We start from the raw sequence: 7195 nt of genomic DNA, 5'->3' as shown, positions 1-7195 counted from the left end.
AACATATCTCTGACAAAATAGACAAGAACTGGTAAAATTAGTTGCCTCTGGATAGAGGAGTTGAGTGGCTAGAGGACAGGAATGGGAAGAAAATTTTCATAATATACCCTCTTGTATCTTGTATTGTGAAGTTCATGAATATTACCTAATCCATCAATGGATACATTTCTCTAATGCAATTGCTTGGCTCCCATCCCTGGAAATTCTGATTTAATAGGCCAGGACTGAGGACCCAGAAATTGCATTTAAACAAGGGAGGGGATTGTGATGCTGTAGATCAAAGGACTACACTTTGAGAACCACCTCTACAGGCTTATTCATTCACAAACCCTCATTGCATGCTTATTGTGTGCTGGTCACTCTTCATCCATCATAAAAGGGAAAATAAACACAGGTATAGTTGCAGGTAAGAGCTCTTGGAAATTCTCTCTGATTGTTTCTCATATTCTCATAGAAAAGAGAAGCAGACATCCACTTAGATTGTTCTGAGAACTAAGAAATAACGTATAAGACGGATGAGCCTTGAAAACACTACTGTTAAGTGAAAAGCCAGTCACAAAAGACCACATGTTGTATGATCCCATTGATATGGAATGTAAAATAGGCAAAGAGAGATAGAAAGTAGATGGGTGTTTGCCAGGGGCCAGGGGAGTCAGTTAGGTAGTGGACGGTGACTGCTAATGTTTGCCAAGTTTCTTTTTGGGGTGTTAGAAATGTTCTGAAATTAGATGGTGGTATTGGTGACACAACTCTGTGAGTATACTAAAAAAAAAAAAACAAGAACAAACCCCTGAATCATATACATTAAATGGGTGAATTTTATCATATTGGAAATATATCTGAGTAAAGGTGTTTTTAAAAGTAAGAAAAGAAATAACATAAAATACAACATACAAGTTGGAGCCTAAGACCCACAGTTATTATTTTTGGTGGTAACAGCATTGGAATCGCTATGATATCACTATTATTAAGTCATGTGGTAATTACTTTTCAGATCCACCTCCTGGAGCCAACTGTATTTTCCCAGGATGGCCACACCATTGTATATCCCAACCCAAGTGCTCTTATCTTGTGACATTGACAATCTTGCATCAAGAGGTCAGGTCCATGTTTTCTCTCCTCAAACCTCAGTGGACCCCTGTAACTTCCTCAACCAATAGAATGATGCAGAAATAACACTGTGTGTCTTCCAAGGCTAGGCTACGAATGGCAATATAGCTTCCTCCTGGCTCATCTCTTGGGATGCTTGTCCTTGGAACCCAGTCACCATGTTGTGAGGAAGCCCAGGCCACATGGAGAGGCCGCCTGTGGGCATTTCAGTAGACACCGGCAGGCCCTCAACCTAGAGCCAGCAGCCAGCCTCAGGCACCAGACATCAGATGATTTCCACATCCAGCCCTCAGAACATCCAACGGAGGCCCCAGACACTATGAAACAGAGACAGGACATCTCTACTGCACCCTTTCAGAATTTCCGACCTACAGAAATTGAGATATAATAATATGGTGACTTTGTCACACAGCTGTAGATAACTAACACATCCCCCTTACTAAACTTTGAGTTAATGGCAAGGATTATGACTTAGTTATCTTTGAATTTCCAGCATCAGCCTTAGTGACTGGCTCAATAACTAATAAAACAAAATTTGAAGAAAAGTAACACTTTCCCAGTCTGTGGAATTCAGGCGAGGCTCTTACTTCAGAGATGTGAAATCAGTTCTCACCACAACATAATTTTCAAAACATCCTGGAAACTTCCAGCCATTTTATCTTGATATTAATATACCAAGATCTCAATATTAATATATCAAATCTCAACGTATCAATGAGATTTGAAGTCAAATAGACCATCGTTCGAATCCCAGCTCTGCCACTTACTGGCTCTGTGACTTTGAACAAATTATTATCTTCGCTGAGCATAAATAATTTCTTTGTTTACATCCTTTTCAAACACCTAGGAATGTAGAGCAAATTTTAAAGTGCATTTGAATCATCTGGGGATTGTGTTAACCTGCGGCTCCAATTCAGTTGGCCTGGGGTGGGACCCAAGATTCGGTATTTCCAACAAGCTCCCCAGTGATGCTGGGGATGCCGCTGGTCTGTAGTGGGCTGTTTTGAATAGTGTATTAATCATGTTTTCTATTTTCTGTATTTTATGATGTTTTGACATCTTAAAAAGCTTGCTGGCCAGAGAAAGACTGCTCCTCCCAGGGCTAGCAGTTCTTTGAGAAAGCAAACAGCTCAGCGGGGAGCATACCTTTCACACACACAGCAACCAATCCAAGCCCTTATTCCTCAATCCCCACCTTTACCTAATTCACGCACATGGAGCCAATCTTTCCCCAGCCCTAAATTATCCCAAGGCCAGATTCCAGGCAACTAGAGACCACCTCTAAAAACCAAAGCCCACAGAAATTATGCAAACTAGCCAGTCCTACACTGTTTCCTCTGCCCTTCCTTGCCGCCTTTCCCGCAGAAACCCCCTTGGAGGCTCTGACTCAGGCCCTCCCCTCGCTCTTGTCTTCCGCCTCCTGACCAAAACCTGCCATTTCTCCCGTGGCCCTGAGTGGCGTGGCCTGCCTCTTGTTTCTAGGTGAACGGTAAGTACCATTCAGCTTTTCTTACGATGGCACTGACCTCTCTCTGTCATCACTCAGTCACCTTTAGAAATTAAGACCCAGACACAGAATAAATAACAGGTCTGTCATGGTTCTCGCTTTGTAAGATAGCCTCCTTTTAAACGTCTGTCTCATTCTACCTCTGTTTACATGTTAACGAAAATTTACATTGAGATCCCCATCAAATAAAAAGCACCTGGTCACCACCAGTGAGGCTGTACATAGAGACGCTGAGAAAGCACCGGTCCCAGCATGGGCAGCGCCAGCAGGAAGGAGGATGCAGTGTGGGGGACACGCGTGCACTGGGCGAGGGGCAGGGACCTGGGAGGCGCCCAGTCCTCTTGGCAGCTCCCTAGCAGGTCCGGCCTGATCCGCGCCTCAGCAGCTGGCCAACTGTGACCAGTGACTTTGCTCTGGTGAACTGGCTCTTGGCTCCCCTGGGAACATGAGGAGAGAATAAAACGCCACCTGCTTTCAAGATCGCAGAAAGTCACAACCCAGTCCCATCTAGTTTTTGTTTGTTGGGCCGCGCTGCACGGCTGGCGGGATCTCAGCTTCCCGACCAGGAATTGAACCCAGGCCGTGGCAGTGAAAGCGCAGAATCCTAACCACTGGACCACCAGGGAAGTCCCCCATCTAGTTTTATTCTCTAAAGTTTCATTTGTGTTTCCAACATAAAGTCATTCCTTTATGGGCCTATAAATATGTCCTGTTTTTTTTTTTTTTCCCCCAGAAGTAAGAACAAATCCTTCTTTTGAGTTATTCAGAGCTTCTAGGCTTTAGGGAGAAACAACACAAAAGAGTGCGTGATTATGCTCTCACATGCCTGAGGTGAAGCCGTTAACCAAGTTGCTCTTATCAATTCCAGCGGTCCCCACTGTTTTCTGGGAGGATGGGAACTCATAGAGGAGCAGCCTGGCTCTTTGCAGCGCCCACGGGTTGAGCTGGTTTGTTAGTGCCCCGTGTGTTCAGGCCAGGGTTCATTCTGCTCTACACGACCTGATAACATGGGGATGCTGGGAGTTTTGCTTGTTTACTATCTCACACTCTGGAGCAAAAAATTCGAGGGATCTGGTTCTTATTGTCTTCTCAAAGAGCTTTTACTCAGGGTCTTAAGTATTCCCCTTTTTAATTTCCCCATCACAAGAAATATAAATAAGTTATTGGAAGTATAAAATGTCTATTTGGTCTGTGCTAGAGAAACAGATTCAGGTCACATAGGGAAGTCAAACATAAGAGAAATGGAGTTGCTTTGATTGGGCACTGCTTCAATATCTTAAAAAAAAAAAAATCCCCATGAGGTTGCTCTAAGGCAGCGTGGGGAAGGGCGTAGAGAAGGCTGCAGGGGAGGCTGACAGAGGGGGAAGTGGGATGGATTCACCCTGGCTGGATAGGCTGACTCAGCAAGTCAAAAGGGACTCAGCTCCATCTGCCCAGCTAAGCCGGAAGTGGTGCACACCTCAGTGAGGAATCTGGGTTTTGTTTTTTTTGTCTTTGTTTTGACTGCGCCATGCGTGGCATGCGGGATCGAACCTGTGCCCCCTGCTTTGGGAGCACGGGGTCTTAACCCTTGGACCGCCAGGGAAGTCCCAGGAATCTGGGTTTTAAATAGTCCTGAAAAGCGAGAGGAGACTTTAGAGTCTTCAGATGGCTACACAAAACCACTTGTCAGCATCCTATTTTGTTCAGGTAATTCTGGAGAATCTGTGAGGCAATAATTCTCAGCCTTGGCTACACATTAGAATCACCTGGGAGTGGGGCTGGTTTTTATGATAGTTGTTCTAGAATGACACTCTGTAAAGTGTTGATAGAATGGGATGTTAATTACTTTTATAGCATACAACCCCTAGAATTAAATAATTTGTCAGTATAGTGGTCAATGTCCTTGAGGGCAGGTCCAACTGAGGAATCACTCTCTGGTGGCCTGACTCTATTAGTCTTAATTAAGTGCCCAAAAGAAGGGGAGAGCTTAGCTGAGTTGGGGGAAATTGGGTGTAGGAGATTGTGGTTCAGGGAAGGAAAGGAAGAGGTAAACTTAGATGTCAGAGAGACCTAGGGTTAAGATAATGCTGCAAAGTTTAAAAGTGACTCTCCTGAAACTGAAACCACACAACTCAGATTGGGACTCAAACCCACTGTCTTTTTTTTTTTTTTTTTCTTTTTAGGTGTATAGATGGTGCTGTTATTGTTATTTTTTATTTTTTTAATAGATCTTTATTGGAGTATAATTGCTTCACAATACTGTGTTAGTTTCTGTTGTACCACAAAGTGAATCAGCCATATGCATACATATATCCCCACATCCCCTCCCTCTTGAACCTCACTCCCACCCTCCCTATCCCACCCCTCTAGGTCATCACAAAGCACTGAGCTGATCTCCCTGTGCTATGCTGCTGCTTCCCACTAGCTAACTATTTTACATTTGGTAGTGTATATATGTCCATGCTACTCTCATTTCGCCCCAGCTTCCCCCCCGCCCGTGTCCTCAAGTCCATTCTCTATGTCTACATCTTTATTCCTGCCCTGCCACTATGTTCATCAGAACCTTTTTTTTTTTTTTAGATTCCATATATATCTGTTAGCATACGGTATTTGTTTTTCTCTTTCTGACTTACTTCACTCTGTATGACAGTCTCTAAGTCCACCCACGTCGCTACAAATAACTCAATTTCATTTCTTTTTATGGCTGAGTAATATTCCATTGTATATATGTGCCACATCTTCTTTATCCATTCATCTGTCGATGAACATTTAGGTTGGTTCCATGTCCTCGCTATTGTAAATAGTGCTGCAAAGAACATTGTGGTACATGTCTCTTTTTGAATTATGGTTTTCTCAGGGTATATGCACAGTAGTGGGATTGCTGGGTCATATGGTAGTTCTATTTTTAGTTTTTTAAGGAACCTCCATACTGTTCTCCATACTGGTTATATCAATTTACATTCCCACCAACAGTGCAGGAGGGTTCCCTTTTCACCACACCCTTTCCAGCATTTATTGTTTCTAGATTTTTTGATAATGGCCATTCTGACCAGTGTGAGGTGATACCTCATTGTAGTCTTGATTTGCATTTCTCTTATAATTAGTGATGTTGAGCATCTTTTCATGTGCCTCTTGACCATCTGTATATCTTCTTTGCTGAAATGTCTATTTAGGTTTTCCACCCATTTTTTAATTGAATTGTTTGTTTTTTTGATACTGAGGTGCATGAGCTGTTTCTATATTTTGGAGATTAATCCTTTGTCTGTTGTTTCATTTGCAAATATTTTCTCCCATTCTGAGGGTTGTCTTTTCATCGTGTTTATGGTTTCTTTTGCTGTGCAAAAGCTCTGAAGTTTAATTAGGTCCCACTTGTTTATTTTTGTTTTCATTTCCATTATTCTAAGAGGTGGGTCAAAAAAGATCTTGCTGTGGTTTATGTCAAAGAGTGTTTTTCCTATGTTTTCCTCTAAGAGTTTTATAGTATCTGGTCTTACATTTAGGTCTTTAATCCATTTGGAGTTTATTTTTGTGTATGGTGTTAGGGAGTGTTCTAATTTCAATCTTTTACATGTAGCTGTCCAGTTTTCCCAGCACCACTTATTGAAGAGGCTGTCTTTTCTCCATTGTATGTTCTTGCCTCCTTTGTCATAAATCAGGTGCGTGGGTTTATCTCTGGGCTTTCTATCCTGTACCATTGATCTATATTTCTGTTTTTGTGCCAGTACCATACTTTCTTTATTACTGTAGCTTTATAGTATAGTTTGAAGTCAGGGAGCCCGATTCCTCCAGCTCCGTTTTTCTTTCTCAAGATTGCTTTGGCTATTTGGGGTCTTTTGTGTTTCCATACAAATTGTAAAAATTTATTTTACAATTCTGTGAAGAAAGCCATTGGTAGTTTGATAGGGATTGCATTGAATCTGTAGATTGCTTTGAGTAGTATAGTCATTTTCATGGTATTAATTTTTCCAATCCAAGGACATGGTATATTTCTCCATCTGTTTATGTCATCTTTGATTTCTTTCATCAGTGTCTTATAGTTTTCTGAATACAAGTCTTTCACCTCCTTAGGTAGGTTTATTCCCAGGTATTTTATTCTTTTTGTTGTGATGGTAAATGGGACTGTTTCCTTAATTTCTCTTTCAGATTTTTCGTTGTTAGTGTATAGGAATGCCAGAGATTTCTGTGCCTTCATTTTGTATCCTGCAACCTTATCAAATTCATTGATTAGTTCTAGTAGTTTTCTGCTGGCATCTTTAGGATTTTCTATGTACAGTATCATGTCATCTGCAAACGGTGACAGTTTTATTTCTTATTTTCCAATTTGTATTCCTTTTATTTCTTTTTCTTCTCTTATTGCTGTGGCTAGGACTTCCAAAACTATGTTGAATAAGAGTGGTGAGAGTGGACATTCTTGTCTTGTTCCTGATCTTAGTGGAAATGCTTTCAATTTTTCACAATCCCACTGTCTTTTAGAGATCACACACCTGGTCTCAGGACTTAATGAAGCTCAGGTTCTTTATGTCTCATCGCAGAAAGAATTCAGGGAGAGGCAAAGTGATAGGTTATAAGTAGATTTAGAGAGGTACACATTCCATA

Source organism: Balaenoptera acutorostrata, chromosome 12 (assembly GCF_949987535.1).
Source record: "Balaenoptera acutorostrata chromosome 12, mBalAcu1.1, whole genome shotgun sequence".
Taxonomy (NCBI): domain Eukaryota; kingdom Metazoa; phylum Chordata; class Mammalia; order Artiodactyla; family Balaenopteridae; genus Balaenoptera; species Balaenoptera acutorostrata.
This window is presented reverse-complemented; position numbering follows the sequence as displayed.